General features: G+C 48.0%; 13 non-coding genes across 13 annotated transcripts; all 13 read right to left on the bottom strand.

Moving 5' to 3' along the window:
* Positions 1 to 1254: 1254 nt before the first annotated feature.
* On the bottom strand, positions 1255 to 1326 carry trnaq-uug (transfer RNA glutamine (anticodon UUG)). Its single transcript has one exon. It is a non-coding gene; the product is annotated as a tRNA-Gln (tRNA).
* A 205-nt stretch (positions 1327 to 1531) lies between these two features.
* trnaq-uug (transfer RNA glutamine (anticodon UUG)) lies at positions 1532 to 1603 on the bottom strand. Its single transcript has one exon. It is a non-coding gene; the product is annotated as a tRNA-Gln (tRNA).
* Positions 1604 to 1693: 90 nt separating this feature from the next.
* Positions 1694 to 1766, bottom strand: trnaf-gaa (transfer RNA phenylalanine (anticodon GAA)). The gene has a single exon. It is a non-coding gene; the product is annotated as a tRNA-Phe (tRNA).
* A 93-nt stretch (positions 1767 to 1859) lies between these two features.
* Positions 1860 to 1933, bottom strand: trnai-aau (transfer RNA isoleucine (anticodon AAU)). The gene has a single exon. It is a non-coding gene; the product is annotated as a tRNA-Ile (tRNA).
* Positions 1934 to 2021: 88 nt separating this feature from the next.
* trnap-agg (transfer RNA proline (anticodon AGG)) lies at positions 2022 to 2093 on the bottom strand. The gene has a single exon. It is a non-coding gene; the product is annotated as a tRNA-Pro (tRNA).
* Positions 2094 to 4963: 2870 nt separating this feature from the next.
* Positions 4964 to 5036, bottom strand: trnaf-gaa (transfer RNA phenylalanine (anticodon GAA)). The gene has a single exon. It is a non-coding gene; the product is annotated as a tRNA-Phe (tRNA).
* A 118-nt stretch (positions 5037 to 5154) lies between these two features.
* On the bottom strand, positions 5155 to 5228 carry trnai-aau (transfer RNA isoleucine (anticodon AAU)). The gene has a single exon. It is a non-coding gene; the product is annotated as a tRNA-Ile (tRNA).
* An 88-nt stretch (positions 5229 to 5316) lies between these two features.
* Positions 5317 to 5388, bottom strand: trnap-agg (transfer RNA proline (anticodon AGG)). Its single transcript has one exon. It is a non-coding gene; the product is annotated as a tRNA-Pro (tRNA).
* A 2926-nt stretch (positions 5389 to 8314) lies between these two features.
* On the bottom strand, positions 8315 to 8387 carry trnaf-gaa (transfer RNA phenylalanine (anticodon GAA)). Its single transcript has one exon. It is a non-coding gene; the product is annotated as a tRNA-Phe (tRNA).
* A 118-nt stretch (positions 8388 to 8505) lies between these two features.
* On the bottom strand, positions 8506 to 8579 carry trnai-aau (transfer RNA isoleucine (anticodon AAU)). Its single transcript has one exon. It is a non-coding gene; the product is annotated as a tRNA-Ile (tRNA).
* Positions 8580 to 8667: 88 nt separating this feature from the next.
* Positions 8668 to 8739, bottom strand: trnap-agg (transfer RNA proline (anticodon AGG)). The gene has a single exon. It is a non-coding gene; the product is annotated as a tRNA-Pro (tRNA).
* A 1132-nt stretch (positions 8740 to 9871) lies between these two features.
* On the bottom strand, positions 9872 to 9943 carry trnaq-uug (transfer RNA glutamine (anticodon UUG)). The gene has a single exon. It is a non-coding gene; the product is annotated as a tRNA-Gln (tRNA).
* A 70-nt stretch (positions 9944 to 10013) lies between these two features.
* trnaf-gaa (transfer RNA phenylalanine (anticodon GAA)) lies at positions 10014 to 10086 on the bottom strand. The gene has a single exon. It is a non-coding gene; the product is annotated as a tRNA-Phe (tRNA).
* Between the last annotated feature and the right edge of the window lie 4685 nt (positions 10087 to 14771).

Raw genomic sequence — 14771 nt, 5'->3', positions numbered from 1 at the left:
GTTGCAGGTTCACATGTACAGAAGAAAACATGTGCTATTACACGCTAGCTAGCTTTATTGGCATGTTTAATTGTCTAAAAACAAACACTGTTTATGAATAAATAATGATCGATTATACAGTCGTGAAGAATAGACTTACCTGTTGCAAAGATTGCAAAGATGACGATAATAATAGCGGTCGCCGATTGGTCAAAAGTAAGCCACAGGAGCAGAGCCAGGAGAGAAACGCGATTGGTCAAAAGTAAGCCACAGGAGAGAAAGGCGATTGGTCAAAAGTAAGCCACAGGAGAGAAACACGATTGGTCAAAAGTAAGCCACAGGAGAGAACGTGATTGGTCAAAAGTAAGCCACAGCAGAGAAACACGATTGGCTCACGTGGGCTTACTTTGGCTCAATTGGTAGGAAGCAGTAGGCGCAAGCGAGAGGTAGTGGGATCGATGCCTGCATTCTCTAGTGCTGTCCATCCTTTTTACGCCCCCCTTCAAGGGGCACTACCTAGATGAGCTCTTGCGGCTCAGTGCTGCCGAAAAAGTTTTTTCGAACGAGGTACTGCACAGATTCCTGGCAAAAGCAGTTCCCACCGAGATTTGAACTCGGATCGCTAGATTCAGAGCCCAGAGTGCTAACCATTACACCATGGAACCTTGGCGTGTGTCAACTTTACCCATGAGCAGCAGAGATTTAAGTCATTGAGTCCAGAAGCACGATAGCAAGGATTTAAGTCATTGAGTCCAGAAGCACGATAGCAAGGAGCAAATGAAGCCTTTGCCTTTTAAGCCCATGTTTCCCCAATTCCGACTCGGTTTGAGAGTGCCAATTTCACCGCCACGTCAGCAGTTGCGCATCACCTCTGTTTTTTCCCTCCCTTCCGCAAAGAACCTAAAAAGGTTCCACCGAGATTTGAACTCGGATCGCTGGATTCAAAGCGCAATTTTTTCATTAAATCTACAATTAAAAGGTAGCCAGTGCAAAGTTGCCAGCACAGAGGAAATTCGGCCTGTTTTTTTGTGGTCATTGGAAATCACGCTGCAGCACCTGCACACGTGCTAGGGATTGCGCCTCGCTCAATATACTCAAATGGTAGAGCGCTTGCTTAGCATGCGAGAGGTAGCGGGATCGATGCCTGCATTCTCCAGTGCTGTCCATCCTTTTTACGCCCCCCTTCAAGGGGCACTACCTAGATGAGCTCTTGCGGCTCAGTGCTGCCGAAAAAGTTTTTTCGAACGAGGTACTGCACACATTCCTGGCAAAAGCAGGTCCCACCGAGATTTGAACTCGGATCGCTGGATTCAAAGCCCAGAGTGCTAACCATTACACCATGGAACCTTGGCGTGGGTCAACTTTTCCCATGAGCAGCAGAGATTTAAGTCATTGAGTCCTGAAGCACGATAGCAAGGAGCAAATGAAGCCTTTGCTTTTTAAGCCCATGTTTCCCCAATTCCGACTCGGTTTGAGAGTGTCAATTTCACTGCCATGTCACCAGTTGCGCATCACCTCTGTTTTTTCCCTCCCTTCCGCAAAGAACCTAAAAAGGTTCCACCGAGATTTGAACTCGGATTGCTGGATTCAAAGCCCAGAGTGCTAACCATTACACCATGGAACCAACACACTCTGCTAGATGGCTGTTTGAGAGGCAGATAGCGATGAGGCTAGGTGGAATCAGGTAGACTAAAAGAGGCAGACATGGTTCCTCTGCCGAAACCCGGGATTGAACCAGGGACCTTTAGATCTTCACTCTAACGCTCTCCCAACTGAGCTATTTCGGCCAGGTACTTGTATGGTTTAGCCAGCAGGGATCTCTGGGAGACCGCCCGTCATTTTCGAGAAGAGCAGAGCGAAGGTCCCAGAGAGAAAATGAGTGGCCCGTACGGGGACCGAACCCGCGACCTTGGCGTTATTAGCACCACTCTCTAACCAACTGAGCTAACCGGCCTCTCTCTGGCACATTTTATCCCCAATTTCTCAGAAATATCCTGGTTGCCCTAATCAGGCTGAAGAGATTAAAAGCAAAGCCTAATAATGGGCTCGTCCGGGATTTGAACCCGGGACCTCTCGCACCCTAAGCGAGAATCATACCCCTAGACCAACGAGCCGAAACGTACATCCTGGTTACTGCTGCTAGCCCGGAAACATTTCAGCTTCCATGGCTTAAAGCGCAATTTTTTGATTAAATCTACAATTAAAAGGTAGCCGGTGCAAAGTTTCCAGCACAGAGGAAATGCGGCCTCTTTTTTTGTGGTCATTGGAAATCACGCTGCAGGACCTGCACACGAATAATGAGAAGCTTACTTACAGGAGCCTGGTCTGCAACACTGGACCCAGTTGATGTTGCAGGAGCAGAGGCAGCACTTGGCTGGACAGAAGGCTGTGGAGGAGACTGCAGAGGAGGCTGAGCAGGGCGCAGAGGAGGAGACTGCAGAGGAGGCTGGGCAGGGTGCAGAGGAGGAGACTGCAGAGGAGGCTGGGCAGGGCGCAGAGGAGGAGACTGCAGAGGAGGCTGGGCAGGGCGCTGCAGTCCTGTGGGTGGCTGTAGTGAGGATGGTCCTGGTGCAGAGGGACAGGGGTTGAAGGCCTTGCTGGAAAGATGGGAGTTGCTCTTTCCAGTGGACAGGAAGCTCTGCAGGTGACTGGTACACCTGGCCAGGGGTCCACAATGCTGGAGGAGCAGGATAAGGGGCAGGAGCAGGGGCAGTAGCACGAGCCGGGGCAGGAGCAGGGCCTCTCGAGCCTGCAGTGGCTGGAGAAAAAAGAAAAAAACTTACCCACTTACAGGGTTTGGCTGGAGACAAAAATTTTTGTGCCAGCTGTGAAGCAGATAAATGCTTCCCCCGCGCCAACAGGGCCTTCACATTGGTCGCCAGCAGTGGCCTGTTCTTAGTGGCAGTAGGTGGAGGAGGAACAGACACAGTGGCAGTGGGCACAGCAGCAGTGAGGACAGATGCAGTGGGCACAGTGGTGGTGGGCACGTGGGCTGGAGCCTGCCTCTTCAGCACGTATGCTTTGAAAAGGGCCATATTGGTGTTAGGCCTGGCCTTTGCCTTCTTCAGGTAGGTGATGAGAGCCTGGGCCTCCTTGCTTGGGTCCTCATACACCTCCTTCATTGACCTACCCTTAAAATCCCCAAACTCCACCATCAGACATCCAGAGTCTCCTGTCCTCTCGGCCTCCTGCAGCATGGCCTGTTTTTTCTGATACACCTCCACAGCCTCGCCTACCTCCCTGATCTGCGAGGTGTATCTGAGGAACAGGTGTTTGTTGGCCGACAGCGGGTTGTCCCTCTCCTCCTCCCCCAAAATGCTGCTGACCAGATAGCAGGCATACCCCAGTGAGTTCTCCAGCAGCCACAGGAACCTCTGACCCTGGTGTTTCCCAAACTGGATCTTGCAGTGAGCCAGAACCAGGTACTGGTCTCCAGGATTCCCTCCATTCTGCCTCACAAAGGCAGTGGCCTCAGCCAGGACCTCCTCCTTACACCTGGCCCTATCTGCCAACACGATCTCCCTCCTATTGGCCTCCTCAGTTGGCCCCATAAGGAGTCGACCCTCAGAGGTTCTTCGTAAAACCGGGTATGCATACATAATCTGAAAGGACACAGGCATAAACAGAACGTTACATAGCTGTCATATTCCAACTGAAAGTATTTTACTACAGCATTTGCTTTTTATGTAATAAATTATTATAATATTATAATAATTAATGATTATTATTATTATGAGCATAAGCATTATTGTTTTTTATACAACTGTGAATCACTTTGAATTGCCTTGTGTACAAATTGTAAATAGTGTGATGAACTTATTAATAAGAAAATAAATAACACTTCTTGGTACAATCTTGCTGGTATCATGCCATGCTTAAATCGTTTTGTTTTGTTTAGCTTTTGTGGCAGAGATTACTAAGAAAAACCAAATATAACATAAAGGCGTTTATGCCAATTCATAATAATATGATCATCAAACAGATCTAAAACTTAAAATGGTATATCAAATCGTTTTGGTATATCTTTTATAACATAGTTGAGAATCATTTGTTGAAACAAAAAAACACTTGTTTTTGCCTATTCATGTCTTTTTAAATATGTATAACATAGAATTTAAAAAGATAACATAAATATGTATACTGGTGTATAACATAGTATAGTATAACATATATGAATTAAACTTTTTTTTAAAGGTTTTAGTAAAATATCTTCTTGTGCTCAAAATAATGTAATGAATGACAAAAATGAGGATGGAGGAATCGAATGAAAGCTTTTTTATACATTGGAATACTTGATCACTCGAGCGTCACTTCATAGCGTCATCAGCAGCGCTCAAAGGATCTGCCCTCATGTTGTTGCAGTTTGTTTATTTAAGAAATTCATAATAAATAATAATAAAGCAAGATACCCTGTTGAAATATGTGTAATGTGTGGTTTATATAAACTGCAAAGGTAAAGTATACTTTAAAACAGATTGTGACCGATGTGAAGGGGGAGGAGAATGTATACGTGCGTCACGTTTAGTCAATAAAACACTTCCGCATAGGATACAACTGTGTATCCTCGCTCATGACTCCTCTGAAAGCCTCCTCACTCCTCGAGGTGCAATTAGAGAATTGAGATGTCCTTCAAGATGGCTGAGCTCGATCGGTTTCCGGGTCATAGGATGGAGGACAGAGGAACGAGGAGACGAGGAGGGATATTGAGAAGCACCCTATGTTTCCCCAATTCCGACTCGGTTTGAGAGTGCCAATTTCACCGCCACGTCAGCAGTTGCGCATCACCTCTGTTTTTTCCCTCCCTTCCGCGAAGAACCTAAAAAGGTTCTACCGAGATTTGAACTCGGATCGCTGGATTAAAAGCCCAGAGTGCTAACCATTACACCATGGAACCAACACACCCTCCCAGCTGTCTGTCTGAGAGGCAGATAGCGATGAGGCTAGGTGGAATCAGGTAGCCTAAAGGAGGCAGGCGTGGTTCCTCTGCCGAAACCCGAGATTGAACCAGGGACCTTTAGATCTTCAGTCTAACACTCTCCCAACTGAGCTATTTCGGCCAGGTACTTGTGCTGTTTAGCCTGGCAAATGAAGGTCTCACCGAGATTTGAATTCGGATTTGAAGACCGCCCGTCATTTTCGAGAAGAGCAGAGCGAAGGTCCCAGAGAGAAAATGATTGGCCCGTACGGGGATCGAACCCGCAGCCTTGGCGTTATTAGCGCCACGCTCTAACCAACTGAACTAACCGGCCTCTCTCTGGCACATTTTATCCCCAATTGCTCAGAAATATCCTGGTTGCCCTAATAAGGCTGAAGAGATTAAAAGCAAAGCCGAATAATGGGCTCGTCCGGGATTTGAACCCTGGACCTCTCGCACCCTAAGCGAGAATCATACCCCTAGACCAACGAGCCGAAACATACATCCTCCCTGCTGCTGTCGGGCCGAAAAGATTTCAGCTTCCATGGCTTAAAGCGCAATTTTTTGATTAAATCAACAATTAAAAGGTATTCAGTGCAAAGTTTCCAGCACAGAGGAAATGCGGCCTCTTTTTTTGTGGTCATTGGAAATCAAGCTGCAGGACCTGCACACGAATAATGAGAAGCTTACTTACAGGAGCCTGGTCTGCAACACTGGACCCAGTTGATGTTGCAGGAGCAGAGGCAGCACTTGGCTGGACAGAAGGCTGTGGAGGAGACTGCAGAGGAGGCTGAGCAGGGCGCAGAGGAGGAGACTGCAGAGGAGGCTGGGCAGGGCGCAGAGGAGGAGACTGCAGAGGAGGCTGGGCAGGGCGCAGAGGAGGAGACTGCAGAGGAGGCTGGGCAGGGTGCAGAGGAGGAGACTGCAGAGGAGGCTGGGCAGGGCGCTGCAGTCCTGTGGGTGGCTGTAGTGAGGATGGTCCTGGTGCAGAGGGACAGGGGTTGAAAGCCTTGCTGGAAAGGTGGGAGTTGCTCTTTCCAGTGGACAGGAAGCTCTGCAGGCGACTGGGACACCTGGCCAGGGGTCCACAATGCTGGAGGAGCAGGATAAGGGGCAGGAGCAGGGGCAGTAGCACGAGCCGGGGCAGGAGCAGGGCCTCTCGAGCCTGCAGTGCCTGGAGAAAAAAGAAAAAACTTACCCACTTACAGGGTTTGGCTGGAGACAAAATCTTTTGTGTGTCTCTTTTTAGTGGCAGTAGGTGGAGGAGGAACAGACACAGTGGCAGTGGGCACAGCAGAAGTGAGGACAGATGCAGTGGGCACAGTGGTGGTGGGCACGTGGGCTAGAGCCTGCCTCTTCAGCACGTATGCTTTGAAAAGGGCCAGATTGGTGTTAGGCCTGGCCTTTGCCTTCTTCAGGTAGGTGATGAGAGCCTGGGCCTCCTTGCTTGGGTCCTCATACACCTCCTTCATTGACCTACCCTTAAAATCCCCAAACTCCACCATCAGACATCCAGAGTCTCCTGTCCTCTGGGCCTCCTGCAGCATGGCCTGTTTTTTTTCTGATACACCTCTACAGCCTCGCCTACCTCCCTGATCTGCGAGGTGTATCTGAGGAACAGGTGTTTGTTGTCCGACAGCGGGTTGTCCCTCTCCTCCTCCCCCAAAATGCTGCTGACCAGATAGCAGGCATACCCCAGTGAGTTCTCCAGCAGCCACAGGAACCTCTGACCCTGGTGTTTCCCAAACTGGATCTTGCAGTGAGCCAGAACCAGGAACTGGTCTCCAGGATTCCCTCCATTCTGCCTCAAAAAGGCAGTGGCCTCAGCCAGGACCTCCTCCTTACACCTGGCCCTCCCTGCCAACACGATCTTCCTCCTATTGGCCTCCTCAGTTGGCCCCATAAGGAGTCGACCCTCAGAGGTACTTCGTAAAACCGGGTATGCATACATAATCTGAAAGGACACAGGCATAAACAGAACGTTACATAGCTGTCATATTCCAACTGAAAGTATTTTACTACATCATTTGTTTTTTATGTAATTAATTATTATAATATTATAATAATTAATGAATATTATTATTATTATTATGAGCATAAGCATTATTGTTTTTTATACAACTGTGAATCACTTTGAATTGCCTTGTGTACAAATTGTAAATAGTGTGATGAACTTATTAATAAGAAAATAAATAACACTTCTTGGTACAATCTTGCTGGTATCATGCCATGCTTAAATCGTTTTGTTTTGTTTAGCTTTTGTGGCAGAGATTACTAAGAAAAACCAAATATAACATAAAGGCGTTTATGCCAATTCATAATAATATGATCATCAAACAGATCTAAAACTTAAAATGGTATATCAAATCGTTTTGGTATATCTTTTATAACATAGTTGAGAATCATTTGTTGAAACAAAAAAACACTTGTTTTTGCCTATTCATGTCTTTTTAAATATGTATAACATAGAATTTAAAAAGATAACATAAATATGTATACTGGTGTATAACATAGTATAGTATAACATATATGAATTAAACTTTTTTTTAAAGGTTTTAGTAAAATATCTTCTTGTGCTCAAAATAATGTAATGAATGACAAAAATGAGGATGGAGGAATCGAATGAAAGCTTTTTTATACATTGGAATACTTGATCACTCGAGCGTCACTTCATATGTAAAGCACTTTGAATTACCATTGTGTATGAAATGTGCTATATAAATAAACTTGCCTTGCCTTGCCTTGCCTTCATAGCGTCATCAGCAGCGCTCAAAGGATCTGCCCTCATGTTGTTGCAGTTTGTTTATTTAAGAAATTCATAATAAATAATAATAAAGCAAGATACCCTGTTGAAATATGTGTAATGTGTGGTTTATATAAACTGCAAAGGTAAAGTATACTTTAAAACAGATTGTGACCGATGTGAAGGGCGAGGAGAATGTATACGTGCGTCACGTTTAGTCAATAAAACACTTCCGCATAGGATACAACTGTGTATCCTCGCTCATGACTCCTCTGAAAGCCTCCTCACTCCTCGAGGTGCAATTAGAGAATTGAGATGTCCTTCAAGATGGCTGAGCTCGATCGGTTTCCGGGTCATAGGATGGAGGACAGAGGAACGAGGAGACGAGGAGGGATATTGAGAAGCACCCTATGTTTCCCCAATTCCGACTCGGTTTGAGAGTGCCAATTTCACCGCCACGTCAGCAGTTGCGCATCACCTCTGTTTTTTCCCTCCCTTCCGCGAAGAACCTAAAAAGGTTCTACCGAGATTTGAACTCGGATCGCTGGATTAAAAGCCCAGAGTGCTAACCATTACACCATGGAACCAACACACCCTCCCAGCTGTCTGTCTGAGAGGCAGATAGCGATGAGGCTAGGTGGAATCAGGTAGCCTAAAGGAGGCAGGCGTGGTTCCTCTGCCGAAACCCGAGATTGAACCAGGGACCTTTAGATCTTCAGTCTAACACTCTCCCAACTGAGCTATTTCGGCCAGGTACTTGTGCTGTTTAGCCTGGCAAATGAAGGTCTCACCGAGATTTGAATTCGGATTTGAAGACCGCCCGTCATTTTCGAGAAGAGCAGAGCGAAGGTCCCAGAGAGAAAATGATTGGCCCGTACGGGGATCGAACCCGCAGCCTTGGCGTTATTAGCGCCACGCTCTAACCAACTGAGCTAACCGGCCTCTCTCTGGCACATTTTATCCCCAATTGCTCAGAAATATCCTGGTTGCCCTAATAAGGCTGAAGAGATTAAAAGCAAAGCCGAATAATGGGCTCGTCCGGGATTTGAACCCTGGAACTCTCGCACCCTAAGCGAGAATCATACCCCTAGACCAACGAGCCGAAACATACATCCTCCCTGCTGCTGTCGGGCCGAAAAGATTTCAGCTTCCATGGCTTAAAGCGCAATTTTTTGATTAAATCAACAATTAAAAGGTATTCAGTGCAAAGTTTCCAGCACAGAGGAAATGCGGCCTCTTTTTTTGTGGTCATTGGAAATCAAGCTGCAGGACCTGCACACGAATAATGAGAAGCTTACTTACAGGAGCCTGGTCTGCAACACTGGACCCAGTTGATGTTGCAGGAGCAGAGGCAGCACTTGGCTGGACAGAAGGCTGTGGAGGAGACTGCAGAGGAGGCTGAGCAGGGCGCAGAGGAGGAGACTGCAGAGGAGGCTGGGCAGGGCGCAGAGGAGGAGACTGCAGAGGAGGCTGGGCAGGGCGCAGAGGAGGAGACTGCAGAGGAGGCTGGGCAGGGTGCAGAGGAGGAGACTGCAGAGGAGGCTGGGCAGGGCGCTGCAGTCCTGTGGGTGGCTGTAGTGAGGATGGTTCTGGTGCAGAGGGACAGGGGTTGAAAGCCTTGCTGGAAAGGTGGGAGTTGCTCTTTCCAGTGGACAGGAAGCTCTGCAGGCGACTGGGACACCTGGCCAGGGGTCCACAATGCTGGAGGAGCAGGATAAGGGGCAGGAGCAGGGGCAGTAGCACGAGCCGGGGCAGGAGCAGGGCCTCTCGAGCCTGCAGTGCCTGGAGAAAAAAGAAAAAACTTACCCACTTACAGGGTTTGGCTGGAGACAAAATCTTTTGTGTGTCTCTTTTTAGTGGCAGTAGGTGGAGGAGGAACAGACACAGTGGCAGTGGGCACAGCAGAAGTGCTGAGCTATTTCGGCCAGGTACTTGTGCTGTTTAGCCTGGCAAATGAAGGTCTCACCGAGATTTGAATTCGGATCACTGGATTCAGAGCCCAGAGTGCTAACCCTTACACCATGGAACCTCGGCGTGTGTCAACTTTTCCCATGAGGTGCAGAGATTTAAGTCATTCAGTCCAGAACCGCTATAGCAAGGAGCAAAATAAGCCTTTGCTTTTTAAGCCCATGTTTCCCCAATTCCGACTCGGTTTGAGGGTGCCAATTTCACCGCCACGTCAGCAGTTGCGCATCACCTCTGTTTTTCCCCTCCCTTCCCCAAAGATCCTAAAAAGGTTCCACCGAGATTTGAACTCGGATCGCTGGATTCAAAGCCCAGAGTGCTAACCATTACACCATGGAACCAACACACCCTGCTAACTGGCTGTCTGAGAGGTGGAATCAGGTAGACTAAAAGAGGGGGAGGTTGTTCCTCTGCCAAAACCCGGGATTGAACCAGGGACCTTTAGATCTTCAGTCTAACGCTCTCCCAACTGAGCTATTTCGGCCAGGTACTTCTGCGGTTTAGCCAGCATGTATGTATGGGAGACCGCCCGTCATTTTCGAGAAGAGCAGAGCGAAGGTCTGCAACACAACCATCACAATGTACTTGTCACAAAAAGTCTTACCAGCCGTTGCTCAGGTACTGGTTGCACTGCTGGAGGAGCAGTGGCTGCAGCAACAGAGACAGTGAGAGTGGTCGGGAGAGGAAGAATGGAGGGGTAGGTGGTCATGTTGGATGGACCAGAGGCGGTGTGGGTGGTCATGGCAGATGGACCAGAGGCGGCGTGGGTGCTCATGTTGGATGGACCAGAGGCGGTGTGGGTGGTTGTGGCGGATGGACCAGAGGCGCTGTGGGTGGTCATGGTGGATGGACCAGAGGCGCTGTGGGTGGTCATGCTGGATGGACCAGAGGCGGCATGGGTGGTCATGGTGGATGGACCAGAGGCGGCGTGGGTGGTCATGGTGGATGGACCAGAGGCGGCGTGGGTGGTCGTGGAGGATGGACCAGTCATGGCAGATGGACCAGAGGTGGCGTAGGTGGTCGTGGAGGATGGACCAGAGGCGCTGTGAGTGGTCATGGTGGATGGACCAGAGGCGCTGTGGGTGGTCATGGTGGATGGACCAGAGGCGGCGTAGGTGGTCGTGGAGGATGGACCAGAGGCGCTGTGAGTGGTCATGGTGGATGGACAAGAGGCGGCGTGGGTGGTCATGGTGGATGGACCAGAGGCGGCGTGGGTGGTCATGGTGGATGGACCAGAGGCGGCGTGGCTGGTCATGGTGGATGGACCAGAGGCGGCGAGGGTGGTCGTGGAGGATGGACCAGTCATGGAAGATGGACCAGAGGCGGCGTAGGTGGTTGTGGCAGAGGATGGACCAGAGGGCACCCTGGTCATCCAGTTGTAAGACTTTTTATAAGGTTTTTATTAATCTATTAATAAATAATTTTTGTAAGGTTTTTATTAATCTATTTACTCTTTAGATTGTATTAATGGTATTTAGTCTGTTTCTATTTTTCTTTTCATTGTGCTATACAAATAAAGTTAATAGTGCTATACAAATAATACTACTTGTACTTTTATTATTAAGATGGTTACTAGTTGTTGATTAGGTGCTGCTGTGGTGGTGTTGGCAGACCCAGTCTGGACATAGGCAGGAGTGCTGGCTACGCTGATTGTGGTGGGTGATGAGCCAGGGGACAGGTCCAGCACCTCAATAGTGGGATCCAGGTTAAGGTCCAAACTGACATCTCCGAATCCCTCATCCTCCAACTCCTCCTCCGTGCCCACATCCTCCAACATCTGTTCTGTCACCTCAGAGTCAGGATCCACGTCCTGCTTGGCCTGCCCTGTTTGACGGTACAGGTAATCTATACCTATGAGTTCACCTGGGACAGACAGGAGAACACAGTAGAGGGAAATCAGTTTTCAGAAAAATAATATAAATATTCTATTTTTACGCAATATAAAAAGCAATTTAAAGCTGAAACTCACCAGTATAGACAGATGGTGGCTGAAAAGACGGTACAAGCTGTCTTCCAAGTACCTTAACACTGTGGGTGTTGACACAGTGCACCAGGTCCCCGGAGTAGCTTAACAGGGACGGAGGTGTGCCTGCCAGAGATGCCATTTTACGGTCCTGATTCCACCTGTACAAGCCTTCCAGGAGGTACAGCTGGAAATTTAAGCTGTTGGCGCTTGTTCCTTTAGATAAGATCAATAAGGTTACATTACTTTTTTTGTGCTATGCTATTTGAAAGACATTCATTGTGTCACCCTTAATATTTCTGATGAATAATGATTTATACTGACCTGGAATGAACCTGTAAAGGTGTAGATGAAAGGACTCCAGTGATGTGGAGCCCCTTGCGCATCTGTATTTTGGCAGCACAATACCATGTTTGGTGGTGGTGCCAGTCTGTGTGTAGAGCAGCACACCTGGTTCATCCTGAATGCACTTTACGTGCCTCATCTGGACTTGCCAGATGTGCTGCATCCTCTCCTGGTCCAAGAGAGGGACACCAAGAAGGTCTCGACCCTTTACCCCCATCAGCTCGCTGAGGAGGTGCTCGATCATCAGAATGGTCTGCTGCTCTCCTCTTGTCCGCCTTCGGCAGTGCAGGGCCAATTCATCCTTGGTGATCCGTTGGTCCACCATAGTGCCGGTGATACCAGGGATACCTTCATGTTTCAGCTGCTCCCTCTTGGCCTGCCTCAGCAGAGACACATCCCCACTGTCCCATTCAAAAATGCAGCAAGACATGCGTGCCATGAAAATGGGGTAAAGAGGATGTGCATCTTTAGTGCACCCAGCTGCCAGTCGCCGCATGAAATGGTAGATGTCCAGCTTCACCACCAAGTCTGGCCATCCTCCAAATCGCTGCTTGAGCTTGGTCTGCCCAGTGCCCTCCCGACAGCAGTCGCAGTCCACATAGAGGAGCTGAGGCGGAGCCACACCCGCATCAGTGTACCTCCGGATGAGGTCAGCTGCCATTCGGTCCAGGGCTGGATCCTCCTGAGCTGTCAGAACACTAATGAGGATCTGGCCCACCTCATTGCTGACAGATGTTAGCCACATAGCTGTCCCATTTGCAAACCCCGACAGCTTCTTTGTGATCTGTAATCACACAGAAAAGACAGTGAGTGATGCTAAATTATTTATATATGGAACATTACATACATACTACTGTACTACTACTAATGGTGTATTTTCAATTATTTTGATTGAAATGTAAAAATAGTTACCTTTTTGGTTGAGTCCATCTTCAGAATGCAGCCATATGTGGATGTTATGCTGGCTTTAATGTGGTCAATCCTGCACAAGATATCTCGCCCATAAACAGCCAGCATCCACCTGTGGGAGGGGATAGTTTCGGGCTCAGGTGGCTCCTGAAACCTCACAGGGAGCAGGCTTGGCTGGGAGATGAAGTCTGAGCAGGCACCAAGGTATCGGCAAAGACGCTTCAGCCACTCCTCGCTGTGGTTCTCCCGCAGCTGCCTCACTAAGCGAGAGGGGCTGTTGCCCAGGGCCCTCTCCCTCAGGAACCTTATGACCCGCATGTCACAGGCATACCTGAATAAAACAAAGGGAAAGAGAGACAGAAAGACACAAACATTAAAACCAGCTCATCTCAATTGTGTTTTAAATGACAAACATTTGTTACACAAGCTAAGTAATCCCAGTATACTCACTTTCGAGTTAGGATCAGCCTAAATTCCAGTCTGTGGGCTAAGTCCAGCTGGTCCAAGATGGCCTTGCTGGTGGAAATTAAGGCCGTTTTGCACCCAGTGCACCAGAGAGTCTCCGTGATCATAAGGTAGTACTGGTCCACATCCAGAACCTGACAGGCTCTCTTGTGTGCCCCATAGCCTGTGAGCTGTCTCCCACACACAGGACAGGACAGCCTGACCTTCCAGAGGTTGTATGGCATCCACAGTAGAAGCAGGTGTGTAAAGAAGCGCTCTGGAGCGGGGCCTTGGTGATAGATCAGAGCTGGCTCTGGTGGATCATACCACAGCTTCAGGTCAGTACGAAGCCGATGTTGCTTCCACAAAGCTGCTGAAATCCATTTCTGATCCTGTGGTGGTATGGTTTTCATCAACTTTGCGGGAAGCCATCCAGACTCTGAACCTGGAGCGATCACCCTATCCTCGGCAGGTTGAACAGAGGATCCAGCAACAGATGGAGCAGCAGAGGGAACACAGGTGGAGCTGATCACAGGGGTGAGAGGAGCAGAGGACGTCCCAGAGGAGGCAGCGGCTGACACTTCCTAATGTATTAAAAAAGGCAAACACATACAGTAGATATGATTACAAGCCACTTATGAGGAACGTTTGTTCAAAATGTAGCATATTTATGTGATCCAACAATATTAGTGTGAAGAAAACGATTAAATGAAAGAGTTTCTCACAACTCTAGAAGCAGCTCCTGGAGCACAGGAAGCAGAGGTGGCTTCAGACACAGAAGAAGGAGGAAGAGACAGGGGGGAGACGGTCTGAATATACAGCCTGGGACTGCGAGCAGGAGATGGTGTCCTAGATGCAGGGCTGGACAATGCAGAAGTGCTAATAGGCTGCAAGATTAAGAGAACACAGTTTACAATATTGAATGAAATAATATATCATTATCAGGTATTGCAGTAACAATGATTAGATAAACTCAGCATATCTTTATGGAATGAAATTTCATTTTTTTGACTATATACCTTGGTTGCATGCGTCCTTGCCACACCTAGGTTTGGCTTTAAAGCTGCACCATGGGCCCCACTATACCGTGGCTTTGTAAACTGACAAAAAGAAATTAGTAACATTATGTGAAGCATTTTAAAATGCTTTAACATATGATAACACAAATATCTGCAAAGACATACATTTACCGATGCCAAAGTTAAAGTAGGCTTTAAAGGTGCCTTTCCAGATGTTGTTCCTGACTGCCCTGGTGTTACAGGTGGTGACGTGGATGGTGTGGATGACACAGGGGCCACAGGGGCCAAACTGGAAGGCTACAGTTTCACAGAAAAGGAAATTAAATTCAAAAATACACAATACACCATCAACACATTACAGTTTTATGAAACACTTATACCTTTTTTGTATGGAAACCACAGTCACATGTCTGTGTCCCCCCAAACAGAGACATTTGCCCCTTGTGTTGCAGTGGACACTTCTCAATCTGTAACATATGACAGAGAATC

This window comes from Siphateles boraxobius, unplaced genomic scaffold (assembly GCF_051911475.1).
Source record: "Siphateles boraxobius isolate OS27281-9 unplaced genomic scaffold, OSU_SipBor_1 116, whole genome shotgun sequence".
In the NCBI taxonomy this organism is placed as follows: Eukaryota; Metazoa; Chordata; class Actinopteri; order Cypriniformes; family Leuciscidae; genus Siphateles; species Siphateles boraxobius.
Note: the sequence above shows the minus strand (reverse complement) of the source record. Positions and strands in the feature narration are given on the sequence as shown.